Source organism: Citrus sinensis, chromosome 3 (genome assembly GCF_022201045.2).
Source record: "Citrus sinensis cultivar Valencia sweet orange chromosome 3, DVS_A1.0, whole genome shotgun sequence".
NCBI lineage: Eukaryota > Viridiplantae > Streptophyta > Magnoliopsida > Sapindales > Rutaceae > Citrus > Citrus sinensis.
Genome location: NC_068558.1, coordinates 28,224,905 through 28,245,487, shown reverse-complemented (window position 1 = coordinate 28,245,487; position 20,583 = coordinate 28,224,905). Strand labels below are relative to the sequence as shown.

General features: G+C 29.2%; 1 pseudogene; it reads right to left on the bottom strand.

The window, feature by feature from the left end:
- Nucleotides 1-1,901: 1,901 nt before the first annotated feature.
- LOC102617768 (non-functional NADPH-dependent codeinone reductase 2-like) lies at nt 1,902-3,326 on the bottom strand (annotated as a pseudogene).
- Nucleotides 3,327-20,583: the final 17,257 nt, after the last annotated feature.

The window sequence follows — 20,583 nt, the reverse complement described above, 5'->3', positions numbered from 1 at the left end:
AAATTGATAATAGAATTGATATATTATGTGCATGTTTGGTGGTGGCAAATGATCCTTTAACCAAAGTTTTCATCATTATTATTTCTTTCTCCTTTAATTAGAGTTTTTATTAAATTCTTGTTCGTAGTTTTAATTTCATTACTTCTTACTATTTAGTTCAAAATTTCATGAACCCCCTTTTTATTTATAATTGGCATTTTCTTTAGTTAGATTAATTTATATTATTATTACTCTTATTATTACTACTACTATTTTATTTCAAATCTTGCTTTAGAGTTAATAATAAATATAACTAGCATAGTCTCTGTGGGATCGATCCTTACTCGCTATGTACTAATTATTTATATTCGTGGTAAGGTTTTAAATTTGGTGCACCTTAACGACACTACCACTTGTTTTCGTATTTAGTTTTTGAAATAATACTATAGCACAACTTCTCTTTATTGGTTGACCCTCTGTTGTTGTCCTCTTAATTACAATACAAGACACATAACCTAACGAGGTTACATATGAAATAACTATTTATGTCCTTCATCAAAATGCGGCAAATTAGAGCTAGAGAGTCGCGGAAGAGAGAAATATAAAAGTAAATGGATTAGCAGTTCTAGTAAAGATCACTGAAGTTCGTATAGTATAAAGAAGTTGATAAATGACTAATGAAGTTCGTTTAGCATTTATCCAAGCATATATTTAAGAGGGCAAAAGTTCGTTTAGTATAAAGAAGAGAGGCTGGTTGATAGAAATCTCTATATTGTAAAGATTACTGAAGAAGTTTTATTTTAAGCATACTGATATGAGATAAGGAGCCCTTATTTGCCACGGACACTCGGATATTTTTTCGTACAGATTTGCTATTACACTTTGTGACGTAATTTCAACATTCTATTGTTGTTGTTGTTATTTTAATTACCAAAGAGAACAAAAAGAGCAAGCACATTGATTAATGACATATCAAAATATTGGAACTTCCTATGGTGTGATTTAATTAATAAATTACACTCCTAATTTAGATTCATTAAAAAAAAAAAAGTTGGTCCAAGTGATCAATACTCGGTATAACATGCTTAGTCAATAAAAGAGTTTAAATATGTAACTGCTTTTCTAATAAGGACCCCTGCACTTTGATTCGTTACCTAATAATTTCTACTTGGTATAATAAATGAATCAATCAAATAAAAGAGTTTAAATAGATACTTGGGTGAGATAAATTGAAAGACTAAGTTTAATTGACTAAGTAATACTTGAATTATGTCTTTTAAGCTAACTTTCTTCTCATGTTTGTGAACAAAATCCAAGTGGGTTACTGCTTGACAATTTGTTTATTACCCCAAAAAAAAAAAAAGGCTGGGTATTCCCTTTTATTTCTCCTCACAAGCCCTCCCACAATACAAGATATATAGCCTCATGAGCTAGCTTGCAGTGAAAAAAACTACAATCCGAAACCCCGTATAACGGCAACCTTGGACGAATCTCAAGTTGATGATAGGGTCAGTCTCCAGTTGTCAAAGTCAGAAAAACGTAACAATCTTTCAAAGACTCAACAGGATTGAAATTCTCTTACAATCTGAATTATTCCTAAGTAAAAATTTAAGTAGTGATTAATGGTTAATAAATAAAAAAATAAATAAACTAAATTTTATCCATATACTATTATTAAAATACACATGATATAAAATTATTAAAAATTCATCAGTGCTGATATGAGTAGAAGTCCTAATCCGACTCAACAACCCCACAACTCACCTTTTGTCTACCACGCTTGAGGAGATCCATAATTACAAAATCAAGAAAAGAAGATATTGTGCAAAGAAGTAGAGACAAGACAATAACCTTATCAGAAATCAACAATCACACTCACCTTTGTCAAGCCATGAAGATAAGAAGCAAAGAACTTGTCGGGATCAGATTATTCTTCACCATTCTCCAAGACGCCATGCACGTGAATAATTTCTCTTTTGTCCATCAAGGTGCATTAAATACCAAAATTACAGTTTAGTCGTGGATTTAACACAGTTTCCACCTCTTCAAAGGAGGAACTCTCCAGTGCATCAGAAATTCTACGTTACAATCTAGTGTTTGCTTATTGAGCTGTTTTCTTGTCTTTTTATTTCAATAAAGTTTCCCCTCTCGTTCCATCAAAGTCAATTTAAAAAAAAAATAAAAAAAACTAAAATTCGCTTAAGAATACGCTTATATACACGAAACTTATGAAGCCATCTACTGTGCAAAGCCGTGCAATGCTTAAGAACTATGGCACCTAACTTTTGTTCCAATATTTGATCGTACACGAAAGTTTTAAAACTATTGATCATCAGTCATCCCATAGCTCCTCAGGGGTCTGGAATGGTCCCTGAGGAGATACCCAGAAATCACTAGGTATCAATCTACGCTGCGGGATCTGATTAATCTTTTTATAATCGTCATCAACTAATTCCCAGTCAAAAATCCCCATGTTCTGCTTCATTCTCTCCTTATTGAGGCTTCTAACAACAACAGTGGCTCCTTGCTCAACTATCCATCGTAGAGAAACCTGAGCCACGGTCTTGCCATGAGCTTTTGCAATCTGCTTTAACATTTCATTCTCCAGGACTTGATTGCTGCCCCACATTCTCCCTAATGCTCCCAAATGAGAGTAGGCATTGACAATTATACCCTTGACAATTATACTCTGAGCTTCTTCTGCTGCCACAGAGGATTCATCTCTATTTGATTGATTGACGGAGGGATGATAGCGAAGGTGAGTATGGTCTCAATCTTCTTGCAGGAGAAGTTGCTGAGACCAATGGACTTAGTGAGGCCAAGCGTTTGAGAATCTTCCATGGCTTCCCACACACCCTTGTAGTCCATAGGTAAAAGGTCCTCTTTAGGTACAGGTGCAAATCCCATCTCTACCGGCTTAGAACTGATGGGCCAGTGAATGAGATAGAGGTCTAAATATTCTATTTGAAGAGCACTAAGAGACTTCTTTAGAGCTGGGATAACGTGGTCACGATGGGCGTCCTGGCACCAGAGCTTGGAAGTAATGAAGAGTTGTTCCCGAGAACTGACAAGACCAAGTCGAAGTGCTTCAGCTATTGCTTCTCCTAGAGCCTTTTCTGTTCCGTAAATTGCAGCCGTGTCAAAATGTCTGTAACCCAGCTCGATGGCTTCCAGGACCACCAGCTTCAATGCGTCTATGTCTGATTTGTCAACTGAACAGTCCAGGCCGATCACTGGCATACTCGGATGGCCGGAGGAGGAGCTCAATTTGAGTTCGGAGATATTGAATAACGTCGACTGTGTAGAGTTCTCCATTCTTTTCAAAACCTTATTAGGAAAGTACTGTCGATTTTTTGTGCCAGAATCCAGCACTCCAAACACAAATTGAGGCTATAATATCTTGTTTTGCAAATATTTTATAATACATAAAAGGTAACATGCATATAATAAATAAACAATCTTATGATACGTGTGTATTTATCTTAAAAAATCATGATATAAATTGTAATTATATCAAATTTAATTATATATATATATATATATATATATATATATATATTAATTGATTGTATTACCAACTTAATCCGAAACAATAATAAGTTTAAAATTTAATAATCATGCCATCTAGAAATTTAATACAAATTGTCAACATCTTACCTACCTTGAACAAATTTTTAAGACGAATTTTCAACATTTTACCAACTAAGCAACCAAACAAGACCCCAATGGTTACTGCTTGACAAGATTATTTTTAGTTGAAAGAATTGATACTTGAGAAACGTCTTTTAAGCTATCTTTCTTATCACGTTTGCAAAGAAAAACCTAGTGGTTAATTACTGCTTGACGAGTTGGTTATTACAATAAAAAGGCACAATATTTTTATTCTATTTCTCCTCGCAAGCCCTCTTTTGTTTTCCTCCTACAATTCAAGATACATAGCCTCATTAGCTTACAGTGAAAAGACTACAATACAAGAAATTGTTGGTCACATACTAAAGAAGTTGAATGCTACATTAGTCTCATGCAATATTGAAGGTCGAGTTGAAATAAATTATGGTATTGAGAAAAACAATTAAACACTACTTATTGGATTGTCAGATTTTCTAATTATAGGAATTTAGTGCATGAACGGTATTGGTAAAATAACTACTACGGAAGGTCGAGTTGAAATAAATTATGGTATTGAGAAAAACAATTAAACACTACTTATTGGATTGTCAGATTTTCTAATTATAGGAATTTAGTGCATGAACGGTATTGGTAAAATAACTACTACGGAAGCTATTTTTAACCAATGAATTTAAGGTTAAATTTCACTTAATTAACCTATGTACTAAATAATATTATGATAGAATAAAATAAAATAAAATAAATTATGAATATCCTGGAATAAATATAGAATTTATGGTTAAACATCAATTCAATAAAACTATTCTAATTGTTTTTAATAGATTTTTTATTTCAATTGATAAGTGATTTTTTCTTTATTTAATTAAATTAAATGAATAAAGTATTTTTTGTTCAATGAAAGTTGAACAATATTGATTTACAAGTTTTATACTAATTTAACAAGTGTTTCTTTTGTTGCAATTTTAAGACACCAATTTAGAGCCAATTTGGTAATTCTGTAGCTTTTAAAATAATTATTGTTAGCTGTGCTATTGAAATAATTAGCTGTGAAAAGAATCAGTTAAACATTTGATAAAATTTGGTTTTGAAAGTGTGTCATGAGTTTTAAAAGCAATCGTATGTGTTTGGAAATCTTACTGTTAAACTGCTATAAAAATATAAAAGATTGAGTTTCAAATAATGTTGAATAAAATTTATTGACGTATTTATAAATATGTGTATAAAATATTTTTCATTATATGTATAATAATTGTTAACTAAAATAAATATATTGTGCTATTAATTTTTTTATCTCAATATAATTGGTAACTGTAGCAATTTCTTTGAAGTTAATAATTTTATTTCCTATTTAATAAGGATAATTTTGAATTTTTATAATATATATGAGGGCTATAGGGCCTCTATAAATTAATACTCGATAAATGAATAATTTCTATTATATAATAAATTTTCACAGTCTCAACTTGGGCCAATGGACTTAATTAATAATTTCTATAAAATAATGAGATAATACTTTTCTTAAAAAATCTTATATAATTCTATGGTCCCATTCAAATCATAAATTAATAATATGCTGAAATTATAAATATAGTTGACTGTGATATTATAATTATATAAAATATGACTCTAATGTTGTTTGTTAGTTAGATCTTATTAGGGATGACAAAATCCTCCACGGATTTAGAGCCTCACGGAGTCTCATTCCAAATTCGGTGAATTTTAAATAATTTTTAGGGAATTGAGTGAGGAATGGGGAAAAAATAATCCTCAAATTCTTAATGAGGTGGAGTTTGGTTTCGTACTCCCCACCCCAATCCCCCTTATAAATAATTTTTTTAATTTTTGTTCAATAATTTTTGTTTTATCAACTACAATGTTAGTTAATAATTTTTTTATTCTTATCTAATATAAATAGGCTATGACTAAAAGAAAATCCTACATTGTAATTCTTATTCAACCCTAAAGTATTATTATGTTTTCTTTTCCATCTCAAGGTACTACTCTCTTTAAGTATTTTTTAGATTTGATATTATTTCAAACTTTTGGAGATTTTTTAAAATAATTTAAATATTTTATATATGGTAACGATTTTATTTGAATCTCTAATTTTTAATTTACTGAAATCGTTTATCTATATCCATTATAAAATAAATAAATGGGGAAGAGGGTGGAGATGGGGAAATCATTCCCCATATAAGGATTCCCCATCCTCACCCCACAAAATTTATTGGGGGATGGGATGGGGAATCGAGGCGAAATTTTTATGGGGTGAAGAATGAGGTAGACACCCCCACCCCCCAACCCCACCCACCCCACCCCACCCCACCTCATTGCTATCCATGGATCTTATGTCTTATTTTTCTTATTGTATCTAGAAGTTCTGAGGTTGACTTCTCGAATTGTAATAAGAAATTGAGAAGTATTGTTGATACTTTTAGGTAGCGTTTACTTTTTGTATTGGAGTGAGAATCCTGAGGAGTGGACATCCTAAGATTGGGAGTGTGGAGTGGGAGTGAGAGTAAGTTATTTACTTGCACTGAAATGGAAGTATGGAATGGAGATCAGAATCCAATTTATGTGTTTACTTTGTCTTGGATTAGGAGTAAATAGTTTCAAATTACAATTTTATCCTTATGTAAAGAATTATAGTTTTTAATTACAAAGTTAATAAAAAATATATTTAATGAATAAACATATATTTTATTATATTTGTAAATTTATAATAATTATTAACATTCTTAATTATGAACAACACATTTTTTTTAATTTTAATTATATAAATTAAAAATTGTTGATAAGGGCAATATAAATGAAATATTTTTACTATTAACATAGTATGAAATTAATATTTTCTTAGAAAAAAGTATTTATTAGTATCAATTATTAATATTAAATAAATATAATACTATTATTTTTAAATAAATATAATAATATTATATTTTCAAATAAAGATTGTATATAGTAATATTATTAATTCTCTATTAATATAATAATATTATTTTTAAGTAAATTAAACTTAGAATCAAACCCAATTATTATTTAGTTAAATATAATAATATTATTTAAATATTTATTAAATATAGTTATAGTAAATTTAATAAAAAGAATGGTAAATATAAAATGAAACATTATTTTATTTTATATAATTATATTAAATTTATTAATATAATATTATTTAGTACAAAATTAATATTTTCTTAGAATAAACTATTTATTATTATTAATTATTAATATTAAATAACTATAGTACTAGTATTTTTAAAATAAATATAATAATATTATATTATTAAATAAAGATAGCATATATTTATTAATTCTCTATTAATATAATAATATTATTTTAAGTAATTTTAACTTATAATCAATGTAAATTATTATTTAGTTAAATAAAATAATATTATTTAAATAAATATAATTATAAATTATTTTATTTTATTAAATTAAATTAAAAACAAATGGTAGAAAAGGGAGAGGTGGGAGTGGATTCCCACTCCCACTCCCCACTCCAAAAACGAGTGGGGCCACGGAGTGGGATTCCCAATCTCTCTCTATTTTGTTGAAGTAAACACTGAAGTGGGAGGAATCCACACTCCTCACTCTCACTCCAGAAAGTAAACACTGTCTTAGTGCTTTCTTGCATGTAACAGGTTTCAAAGCTATTGTATTATCCTCAGCTTCTTCTTCAACGGGATTTTACATAAAGATTATTTTTAATCAAATTCATCGAACACATTTAATTAAGTTAATTAATATGAATACTATTTAATTAAGCACATAAATAAGTAAAATATATTTATTTTCTTGACTAAATGATTAGTTAAATACATTGAGTATAACATGAATTAAATAATTTTTAATCTAATTCATTTGCTACATTTAATTAAGTTAACGTAACATGAATGTTATCTAATTAAGTAGACATGTACAATGTATGTATTTATTATTTTGGTTAATTGAATGTATAGTTTAATTCATATTCAATATTGGTAAAATACATTCAATGTTTACTTGTTAGATGTATGTTAACTAAATTGTAAATAACTCTATAAATTAATAAATTTATCGATTATTTAATATATTTTTCAATTAATAGATTTTATATGGTCCCAGGTCTATTAATTTATAGATGTTCTACTTATATAATTATATTAAATATAAAAGTAATTCTCAAAATTTACTATAAGATGAGGTGGTTTTACCAAAAGTGATTTTTAAAAAAATTTATCAAATATGAAAAATTTACTTTTAATTTTTTAAAATCACTTTTAAGTCTCTCAAACACAATCCCAAATGGGCGGGAATATCCACCATGCAACTTCTATACTAACTCGATTTATCTTATTAAATATTACCAATTCCTCTTTTAGTGAGACATCTACAGGTGATCCCTTACCACTCTTATATTGATTTACTTGTCTTATTTTATATTTACTAATTATATGTATAATTTATAAAATTTATATTAATTACGGCATCATAGAATTTTTCTTCATTTAATAATAAGAATAATTGGAGCATAATTAGAGCATTGGACGTTTTAATATTCATTGTACTTAATTTACGATTTAATGATAACCGAGTTTTACTTTTACCATTTTACCCAATGATATGGATCCTAAATAGGGGTGGGTATCTAGTCGGTTTGGATCGGTTTCGGTATGAACCGAAGCTTGTGGATTGGTTCAGTGCCCATTTTTTTTAAAAAAAACCAAAAAACTGAATAAAAGATAATACCGAATCAAAATCGACGGATTCGGTTCTTATTCGATCTTCAGTTCTGAGCCTTATTAAAAATAAAATAAAATAAAATAATCACTACAGTAATCTTATCTCTTTCAGATTTCATTATCCTTTCATGATTTTTGTTACAAGTAAAAAATAACCAAAAAAAAAAAAAAAAGTCAAATACCAAAACAAATATTCACAACACTAGAGTTCAACAAGTCAATACAAAACTGATAAAAAAAAGGCGAAGAAAAGTGGATGATGAAGTCATGAAGCAGCCCGTGAACGGAGAGCACAATGGTAGACACGTCTGCGGAGGCGCGCGCCAGTAGTGTGCTCTATCGTCTTCTCTATATTCTGGCTAAACTTTGTTTTTCTTCTCTTTTGCTGCCTAGGTTGTTGATGGTGGAACTTGAAATAGATTTGCTTAGAGGAAGATTTGCTTGCATTGTTTGCTCTGTACGAAGTGTGAAGGAATGGAACAAATGAGTAATTGGGCTTGTGGATCGACCTTTTGCCTGGAGAAGGTGATTTTTGAGGACTTTGAATTTGGTGGCTACGATTGGTGATTTCATTTGTGCGAGTGTGAGGGCTTTGATTTGGAGCTACGATTTGAGTTAATGATACATACATACATACATACAAATGTATATGTGTAAATATTTTATCAGGATTTTCGGTTCGGTTTTTGAATTAAGAATCGAAAACTGAATCGAAATATTCGTTCAAATCCGAACCGATTTTTCGGTTTTCCCTGAGAAAAAATACTGAACCAGAATTGAAAAGACCGAACTGAATCGGTGATTTTTTTTCGATTCCGATGGGAGCCATTTACCCTTTCGAATTTGGATACTCAGATTATTCAAACGAAAACCAACTATAAAAAAGCCCTTTGGACAATTGTGGTAGTTTTGCATATAGTCAAGGTTATGTCGAGCTAGCCGCGGACTAGGCATTCGTTGATTTGTAAGCAGTGGTGATAAAAAAATAAAATAAAGTATATACGTATGTATGTATACGATAAGGCTCTATGATATTGTTGAGTTTGTAAAGATGAAATATACCATTGCTTATTCTAATATTTTGTGTTTATTTTATTTTTCACCATTGCGTCAGCCATCATAACTAGTCTCACTCCACTGTTTTGTCATCTCATCAGCGCCGACTCCGCCATCACAGCCACGAGATATTATCTTTTTTTTTGGCTGTTTTTTCAAAAACAAAATGATGAAATTGACATTATTATTATTAGCTGTTATATATATGCTTAATGTTTTTCTTGGATGCTATGGGTGTATGATTGTTTTTAATTAATGGGAGTTGAATTTAGATTTTAGGTTGCTTTAACTTAATATTTATGATTATGTAATTTTGTATGATATAATGATAATTTTTTAGTAATAGGAGCTGAATTTAGTGTTTAGGTAGCTTTTAAGTTAATTTGTTACATAATATTTGTAATTATGTAATTTTTATGATTATTTTTTATTAATAGGAGCTTAATTTAGATTTAGGTTGCTTTATGTTAATTTGTTGCATAATATTCATAATTATGTAATTTGTATGATAATTTTTTATTAATAGGAGCTAATTTTAGCATATAGGTTGCTTTTAAGTTAATTTTGTTACATAATATTATAACTATGTAATTTGTATGATTATTTATAATTTTTTCTATAATAAACAGCAGTGCGATGTCACAGTCAAACAATGTAGAAATCAATTCAAATGCTTCAAATTTACCCCGTAATATTGAAGATAGCAATGATAATGAGGTTGAGAAAATTTCACTGTCAACTATTAAAGATAAGAAGGAAAAGAAAAACTTGGTGTAGACTTGGACCTAAATGAGAAGAAGAGAAATTTCATTTCATCAAATGCTCCTAATTAATTTCTATTCCCCCATCTGCTCTTCTTGGGGTAGACTTGGACCTTCATAAATTTCTATGCAAAAATTGTGAGTCAACACTACTGAATTCAAACTAAGGTTTGAAAGTTTCAACATCCCATTATTACTAATTTATTGTTATTATTTAACTACAGAGATCCGAAGAAGCAAGTTAATTGATTAATGACTTATCAAAACATTAGGATACTTTATTCTTAAAAAATGTTTGGTCCAAGTCATATATATACTTGGTTTAATGTACTGGATCAATCAAATAGTCAATAAAAAGTTAAAAAATGCTTGGTCTCAGAAACTTGAAAGTTTATATATAGGAGAGTCTAGTTTTTGCCATCCCTCTAAAAAATCCTTAAAAAAAACCCCTTTTCTTTATTATACACTCCAACAAAAATTTTGACAATTGAATTAATTTCTTATCACACCCGTTTTATTCCAAAAATAGCCCTTACTGACTCTTCCTTATTGAACCCTAGGGTCGACTTCTCAATTGCTGCTCAAAATCAAATTCCCTACAATGATGTTCTTGTTGCTCTCAAATTCACCTTTGCATTTTGTATTTCAACTTCTCGTCGATATTGGAAATAGTTATTCTTGTCGCTAGAAGATTATTTTTAAATTAAAATAAAAAATAAAAACGACATCTCACAAGTGAGGCCTAAAGTGAATTAAAACAACATTTGTAAAAGAAAATCTGAATTACTGTGTTGCAATTTATTTTAGCCTCTATTTTGTTATGGCTAGGGAATCCATACACAATTTTTTTATCGTGATTTTTCTGCAACGAAATTGAATTACCATAAATGGTGTCTCTGTGATTTTCGAAGCCAAGAAGAAGATTTTTGTCCTTTTAGGTAATTTAAATAAAGGTTAAAATAGTAAAAGTACAAAAAGGGTTTCAAGAAGACTTTGAAGGGATGGCTAAAGCTTTACTCATGGTAAAAATTCTGCGAGACCTGAATTGAACCTGTGGGCCAACTCATTCAAGTTGGGTATGGACACTTGAGAAGGTTCAAATGATTTCCAGGCCCAATTTGGGGGCCAGGCCCAGAGCCCATAAATAATTCGGATTAAAACTGATTGACAAGGTGGTTATTGTATAAGAGCGCTGCTATTTCCCCCCTGACTGCACCCCGAATTTAAAATGCACCGATTTGATTAAATTAAAAACGGTGTGTTTAACACATTTTTCCTTTTCTTTCTTTGACTTGGGCACAAAACACATTTTACTTTTCCTTTCTTTTGACCTGGGCACAAAAAATCTCGTTAACGAACAACTCACAGTGCACTCTCTCCCTCCTTTCCAGATCTACTCGAAACGAAGGTGACTCATAGAACTCTCTCTCCCTCTTTTCCTGATCTGCTCACAACGAAGCTCTCCCTCTCTCCTTATCTTTGCCGATCTACACACAACAGCGAGCTCTCTGTCCTTTTCTCTCCAGATACGCTCTCTTTCGGTGTGCCCATCTCGGTTGCTGCACTTCATCTCTGGTGTCGTTGCTGCTTCATCTCGATCTTCGTCGCTGCTGGTGCGCCATCTCGCCGCAATCACTGCATCAAGCTACCCTTGTCGTACTTGGAAATTATTTGGAGGGGGCAGAATCTGTTCTTTACAAAGCCTTCAAAGCATGCATTGGCTTCTTGACTTCTCTTTTTTTCCCCCCTTGTTTTCCTGTAAGATTTTTAAGTTGCTGCTGGATTATGAACTTTGCTGCGGCTTTGTTGCAATTTTGTTGGTTGCAGAATTTTAGGCTTGGCTTCAGTAAATATAGTTTGATATTTGCAAGGCATCTTTTATACGGCTTGTGTAAATTTTTTTTCTTTTTCCATTTACATTGTTGGGTTTCTTTGTAGTTGTTGTGCAAGTGTACACATTCAATTTTATACAACATTCAACTATGTTGATTAACTTGAATATTTCGTTTGGAGCCAAACAATGATAAAAACAAAATAATACATAAAAAATGGAGTGTTGTGGTTGAAAGCAAGTAAAGGGAAAGCTCACACACGGTACAGCTGCAATTAAAAGCAAAAGGGTAAAGCAAAATGCACCGTTTTTGACAAAATTCGGGGCGATTCGGGGTTAAATTAGGGGGAAATAACTTTTCCCATTGTATAATCCTGCTGGCATGTGTACATTTGTATATGTATAAATGTGATGAATTTTGATAACTGATTGACAAGTTGGTTATTACAAAAAGGCACAATTTTCTCTTTTATTTCACCTCACAAGCCCTCTCTTGTTTTCCTCGTACAATACAAGATCCAAAGCCTCATGAGCTGACAATGAAAAGACTATAACACAAGAAATGAATCATCTCTTGTTTTCCTCCTACAGTACAAGATACAAAGGCTCGTGAGCTTACAATGAAAAGACTATAATACAATAAATTATTGATAACGAAATCCATTGGGAGAATGGATAACAATTCTTAATTAGTTACATAACATAACTAAAATTCCCATATTTTTTGCGGTTGCAGCGAAACAACCGATACTACTTATTAGGTATTTATATTTATGACTTTTAGATATCCAACTTAAAAAAATAATTTATCAAGTAAAGGGACATGTTTTACTTATAAATTCAAATAACTATCTATTATTAGTTAATATGAGAAACAACTCAACTTAAATTACAAAATCAATGGAATATCAAAGGAAATTGGCTTGCATGATGATATTTTGACCTCCGTTTTCGATGATGAATCTGATAATCATGATCTTCCTCAGCAAGATGTTAGCAAAAGCTGCGGTGACTCACATCTGAAACCACATATCACGGCAACCAGGATGAATCTCAAGTTGATGATAGGATCAATTTCCAGTTGTCAAAATCCGAAAAAAGTAACAATGTTTACAAGATTCAACAACCCCACAACTCTACCTTTGTCTACCACACCTAAGGAGATCCATAATTCTCCTGTCCCTTGATGGCCCACAAGCTAGAAAAGAAGACAATGTGCAAGACAAAATGGAGATAATAAGGAAAGAGAGCTAGTGGACAGCAGATTATTCTTCACCATTCTCCAAGTCGCCATGCACATGACGAATTTCTTACTTTTACCTCGTGTGTCCGTCGAAGTGGAGTCAACCTACCATGCAGCGCTGCATCTCATGCAGCGCATGCATGGTACCGGTACAACCGGTTTTCAACCGGTTAATAAATGCAAATTAAAATTTTTAATTGTTTTTAATGTGAAAATTTTATTTAAAAAAAGGGAAAAATTAAAAAATTACCTTCAAATGAGATTTAAAAAATTGTAATAATTTTAAATTTATAAATAGCATAAAAATTTATAAAAATATCACAAAATAGTCATATTCCGACTTTTTATTGTTATATTCCAATACTTATATTATATGTTTCAAGTTTACTTTTTAAATCCTTACTTCTTGTTGAAATTATCAAATTTTTGGTGATTTATTTCTACTTTTAGGTTAAGTTCTTTAACTATTGTTTCCACCACTTTTGTGTTTTATATTCATACTCTTTGTATTAAAATCCAACATATTAAGTGGATGTTTCAAGTTTACTTTTTAGATTTCTACTTCTCGTTGAAATTTGTCAAATTCTTGATAATTTATTTTTATTTTTAGGTTAAGATTTTTAACTCTTGTTTCCACCACTCTTTAGTTTATATTTACACTCTTTTTATTGAATTTTAATATTTTAGGTCGAAGTTTCAAGTTTACTTTTGTATCCCAATTTTCAGTTGAAAATACTCAAATTCTATGACCTTGTTCCAAATTTCGGTTGGGGTTTTCTTCCCACTACTTGTTGGTTTAATATTCCTACTATTGTTATGAAAATCCAACATTTTAAGTGAATGTTTCAAGTTTACTTTTTAAATCCTTACTTCTCGTTGAAATTATCAAATTTCTAGTGATTTATTTATACTTTTAGGTTAAGTTCTTTAACTATTGTTTCCACCACTTTTGTGTTTTATATTCCTACTCTTTGTATTAAAATCCAATATTTTAAGTTGATGTTTCAAGTTTAATTTTTAGATTTCTACTTCTCGTTGAACTTTGTCAAATTCTTGGTAATTTATTTTTTACTTTTAGGTTACGTTCTTTAATTCTTATTTCCACCACTTTTTGGGTTTATATTCCTACTCTTTTTATTAAAATCCAACTTTTTAAGTGGATGTTACAAGTTTGGTTTTTAGATTTCTACTTCTCGTTATAAATTGTCAAATTCTTGGTAAGTTTTTTTCTACTTTTAGGTTAACCTCTTTAACTCTTGTTTGCTCAACTTTTTGGTTTTATATTTATATTCCTTTTGTTGAATTTTAATATTTTAGGTCAAGGTTTCAAGTTTACTTTTGGAATCTCAACTTCCAGTTGAGTTTACTCAAATTCTCGTTCAGTTGTTCTGAATTTTGGGTGATGTTGTTCTTGCCACTACTTTTTGGTTTTATATTTTTACTCTTTGTATTAAAATCCAACATTTTAAGTCGATGTTTCAAGTTTGCTTTTTGTATCCCTACTTCTAGTTGATATGTATCAAATTCCTCGTAATTGATATCTACTTTTAGGTTAAATTCTTTAACTCCGATTTCCACCACTTTTTAGTTTTATATTTATACTCTTTTTGTTGAATTTTAATATTTTAGTTCGAAATTTCAAGTTTACTTTTGGTATCTCAACTTACAGTTGAAATTACTCAAATTCTGATTGAGTTATTCCCAATTTTGGGTGAGGTTATTCTTGTCACCACTTTTTGGTTTTATATTCCTACTCTTTTTGTTGAATTTTAATATTTTAGGTCGAAGTTTCAAGTTTACTTTTGTATCCCAATTTTCAGTTGAAAATACTCAAATTCTATGACCTTGTTCCAAATTTCGGTTGGAGTTTTCTTCCCACCGCTTGTTGGTTTAATATTCCTACTATTGTTATGAAAATCCAATATTTTTAGTGGATGTTTCAAGTTTACTTTTTAAATCCTTACTTTTCGTTGAAATTATCAAATTTCTGGTGATTTATTTCTACTTCTAGGTTAAGTTCTTTAACTATTGTTTCCACCACTTTTTAATTTTATATTCCTACTCTTTGTATTAAAATCCAACATTTTAAGTGGATGTTTCAAGTTTACTTTTTGTATCCCAACTTCCAATTGAAATTACTCAAATTGTGATTGAGTTGTTCCTAATTTTGGGTGAGGTTATTCTTTCCACTACTTTTTGGTTTTATATTCCTATTCTTTGTATTAACATCCAACATTTTAAGTAGATATTTCAAGTTTGCTTTATAGATTTCTACTTCTCGTTTAAATTTATCAAATTCTTGGTAATTTATTTCTATTTTTAGATTAAGTTTTTTAACTATTTTTGCCACTACTTTTTGGTTTTATACTTATACTCTTTTTATTAAATTTTAATATTTTAGGTCAAATTTTCGAATTTACATTTTGTATCCCTACTTTTAGTTAAAAGTACTCAAATTCTTGGTGAGTTTTTACCAATTTTGGGTGCAGTTGTTCCTCCCACAATTTTTTGGTTTTATATTCCTACTTGCAATTAGAATTTACCAAATTTTTCGAAATTCTTTTACAATTTTTAGATTAAGTTTGTCAACTATTTTCCCACAATTTTTTTGTTCTATATTCCATCTTTTTTTAATGAATTCCAATATTTTTGGTAGAAGTTTCAAGTCCATTTTTCATCTAAAATTCCTTTGAAGTTTATCAAATTATGGTTTACAATTCCAACTTTTTGGTTGACTCTCACTTTTTCCCCACCATTTTGTGGTTGTATATTCCTATAATTTTTATTGAATTCCAACATTTATGTCAATGTTTCAAGTTTATTTTTTATGTTTCTATTTCCCATTGAAATTTATCAAATCATTAGTAAATTGTCCCAACGTTTAAGTTAAGTTCTTCAACTCTTATTTCCACCAATTTTTTTGTTTTATATTCCAATTGTAGAGCCAACATTCCTTGCATGATAGGTTAACTCTTATATTCCTATCTTTTTAATTGAATTCCATTATTTTAGGTGAATATTCTAATTTCGCTTTATAGAATCTGACTTCCTGCTCTAATTTATCAAAAAATTAGTCTGTTATTCTTGGTTTTGGATAATTTTTTCCAATCTTGTTTCATCTATTTTTGGGTCTTATGTTTCTATTATTTTAATTGAATTCTAAAATTATGGGTAAATATTTCAAGTTAGACTACCCTATATCTTTTTTCCAGTTAATCATCTTTATTTTGTGGTAAGACATTCCTACTAATAGGTTTAGCTACCTAACTCTCTATTCCTAACAATTTATTATTTGTATTCTCCACCTGTCAATTGAATTCCAACTTTTGCGTGGACGTTCCAAGTCATCTGCACATTTACCTATTTAACGTTATACTTTATCAATTTGCAGTTATAAATGCTAAGTTTTTGGTTGGGCTATTCGACTCCTGTCTTCAACATATTTTACTTGCATATTTCTACTCTCTATTGAATTCTAACATTATTGGTACATATTTCAAGTTAAGTATTTTATACCTTTTTTGCGTTAATTGTATCCAAATTATTGTTACTTATTCCTAATAATAGGTTCAGTTACTTAACTCTTCTCCCCAACAATTCATTATTTGTATATTTTAAATTTTTTAAATGAATTACAACATTTGTGTAGAAATTCCAAGTTGTCTCTCTATTAACCAACTTTACCATTTATGTTATCTATTTATTATTAATAAATCCCAAATTTTTGGTTGGATTTTTGTAGTGATGGTTTCTCAAATTTTTGGTTGCTTATTTCAACTATTATTATTGAAATTTGAAATTATGGGTGCATACTTCAAATTAACTTATCAAATGCGTTCTTTGCGTTAATCGTTATCCAATTTGTGGTCGAGTATTCCTAATTGTGGGGTGAACTACCTAATTATTTTCTCAATAATTTATGGGCTAAATATTCCAACTCTTTTAAATGAATTTCAACTTTCATATTGAAGTTAAAGTTTTATTCGTATTTACCAACTTAACCATCAACTTTATCGATTTTTTGTTAATAAATCCTAATTTTTCCATTGTACTCCGGTACTATTTTTTTCCTCACATTCTGGTTAGATATTTCTACTTTTCCTACTGAATTCTAACATTATAGGTACATATTTCAAGTTGAATTATTACAACCTTTTTTATGTTAATCTTTACCCAATTTGTGGTGAGTTATTCCTATTTATGAGTTAAGCTACTTATCTCTTTTCCCAACAATTCATTGGTTATATATTCTAAATCTTTCAACTCAATTACAACTTTTGTGTGGAACTTTTAAGTTCTATTCATATTTACCGACTTTGCCATTTTCTTTATCAATTTCTTGTTAATAAATTCCAATTTTTTGGTTTGATTCCTCTACTTATGGTTTCTCCGTTTTTTGGTTTGATATTTCTATATTTATTACGAAATTCTGACATTAGGGGTACATACGAAATTATGAAATCAGTATTGATAAATGAAAATTTCATTTAGGCTATTGTTTTGCCACTAAATGTTTTTCCATTTTGGTGGAAGGTAATTATTTGAAGTGACAATTGATACTGTTGTGTTTTTTTTTTTCATATTCTATTATTGAGTTAATCCGACTTTGAATTATAGTTGGTTGTAGCGACAATTGATTGTGTAATGTCTGTACTGTTAAAAAAATTTGTAATAGTGATAAAATCCTTATACCATTCCTTAAAAATATTAAATTATCAAAATATCTCAAGTTTAAAAGGACAAACACGTAAATTAATAAATTATCTAGCCATAAATGATAAAACTTGTACCTAAGAATAGTATTTCTCTTAGTTTTTATTTTTGCTTTCAGACTAGTACTTCTTTTAACTTTTATTTTTAAAAGAAGTATAAAGCCAAAATATAAAATTATTTTCTTCTTATTATTGAGTATCTATCTTTACAACTCGTACCTTGTATTTGCCATATAGTGATAAAATATTTTTCAACTAAAATTTAAAATACAAATATGAATTATGAAATGGGATGGCTGTCATAAGTTTGTTAAATTGAAAATTTATTTGGTGTAATTGTAATTTTATTCTATGCTATAAATTAATTTGTCTTTGGTATTTACTTAGAGATCTAATGACATGGGTAATATTGCGTAGAACAATGGCCGATGAGACCGGTTCTCATTTAGAGAGCTATACCACACAAATGTTGGAAAATGATTATCTATTGAAAATCATCACCTAAATTTCAGAAATATTTATGTTTTTCAACAATATTCATGTTCTATCACAAACAAACAAACAAATATTCAGGTTAAACAACGTCCAATTACTCCCTAAAGTTATATGATTTGCTTTTCAAATTAGCAAATTTTGTTAGAGAATCCTCTAAATTTTTCTCTGCACTCTCGGTGATGATGAGATGTCATAAAATAATAAAATGTTACGTGTGCCCTAGGGATCATAAATACCGATATAAATAATTTTCTATGTTATTTTTAGGTTTCCTATTTTAACTGATCATAAAAATAAAAAATTACTCTTAAATCTCTATATATTAAAATGTCACACCCTATTAAATATATTAAAACTTAAATTACTGAAAATTTAATAGATTACTGTTAAGTAGCTTTAACCTTTTAAGACAATCCACACTATATAATTATTTACAAATGAGCTCAATGTTGGATTAAGGGCTAGTTTGGTAATGTTATAACTTGTAAAATAATCGTTGGTAACTGTGTTATAGAAACAATTACATGTGAAAGAATCAGTGAAACATTTGGTATAATTTATTTTTAAAAGTACTGGTAGTTTTAAAAGCGGTTGTATATATTTAGTAAATCGTATTGTTAATCTACAGTAAAAATGTAAATGACTAAATTAGACATAATATTGAATGAAATTTATTTCAATATTTATAAACACACACACACACACACACACATAATATTTCTCAATATGTATATATAATTATTTGATAACTAAAATAAATATTTTATAGTATTAGTATTTTTATTTTTTATTGTGCTGTCTCAATATAATTGATAATAATAATAACAATAATCTCTTTAAGGTTAATGATTTTATTTCCTAATAATCAACCAAAATTTTGAAAGTTTATAATATATATATGGGGCAAAACTATGGTGCAACTGTGGTACCATACCACAGCTGCATCCATCCATTGGATGCTATATGATGAAATATACAAAATCATATTAAATGTAAAAGTGATTCTCAAAATCAAAATTTGAAAATCTACTATAAAATTGAGTAATTTTGCCAAAAATGATTTTTATAAAAATTTACCAAATACGAAAATTAATTTTTAGATTTTCAAAATCACTTTTAAATCTCCTAAAAACAATGCCAAGTGAGCCCTAAAAATCCTATTACAAGAACTTGTTCGCTTGATACGAGATCGCAATATGGGTCACTACCCTCTGTAAGGGGAATGACCTCGCACATGTGATCAAAACCCATTCAATTAATCTCAATGAAAAAAGGATTTTATAAGAAAATTTCAGGAATGTCCAAAGGTCTACTCCACAAGTCATAACATTAATTACTCAACAATTTCACGGGATGAATTGCAACTGTACTCAACTTATAACAACTAATAAATTAGGTTAGAATTAAATTCATACGTAGGTTTGCTTTAATTTTTCCTATTTTAATAGACAATCCTTGTGAATTCTCCAAAAAATTGTGCTCCAAAATAGCAGTTGTAGGTAAATATAAAACTCAAATTTGAAGCACAACGACAAGAAATGTTAAATTCATAATCTCTTTTAAATAATAAAAGAATTTACAAACACTTGATTGAATTGTACTGTAAATATTAGTTATGTTTCTAAATGATATTGAAAACAGCAATATTTTATGAGTAATTACAAAATTTGATACCATCAAGAATATAATTGCTTTTCGGTTAGGTAAGAGTTGGATGGAAAACTATATCCTTCCCACCTTTTCGTAAATTGGTTAAGGTTTGAAACTCTATATTCACATTTCGGAGTTGATTTCCTTTAAATGTAATTTTAAAAATTATATTTTAATCAATTGTATTTTTACAATAACCATATATATAAATTTTTGACGATTGCTAATCTTAAGTATATGTGCACCCGTGGACATTACTAGCAACATTTATAATTGCTAATTTTAACAAGTAATACTTCTCAAAAATATCAAAAATGGAGGCGGGAAATAAAAATATCAATTTGTACCTGTCCGTGAAAAATTAGAAATTTTGAATTTCATTGACATTATATTTCCCGTAGAATATATCATACTGCCTAATCTGAAATAAAGGCAGTGGTTTTTATTTTTATTTTTGTTTGAGCTTTTGTTGAAAATGGAAGTAGTAGTTCAAATTAAT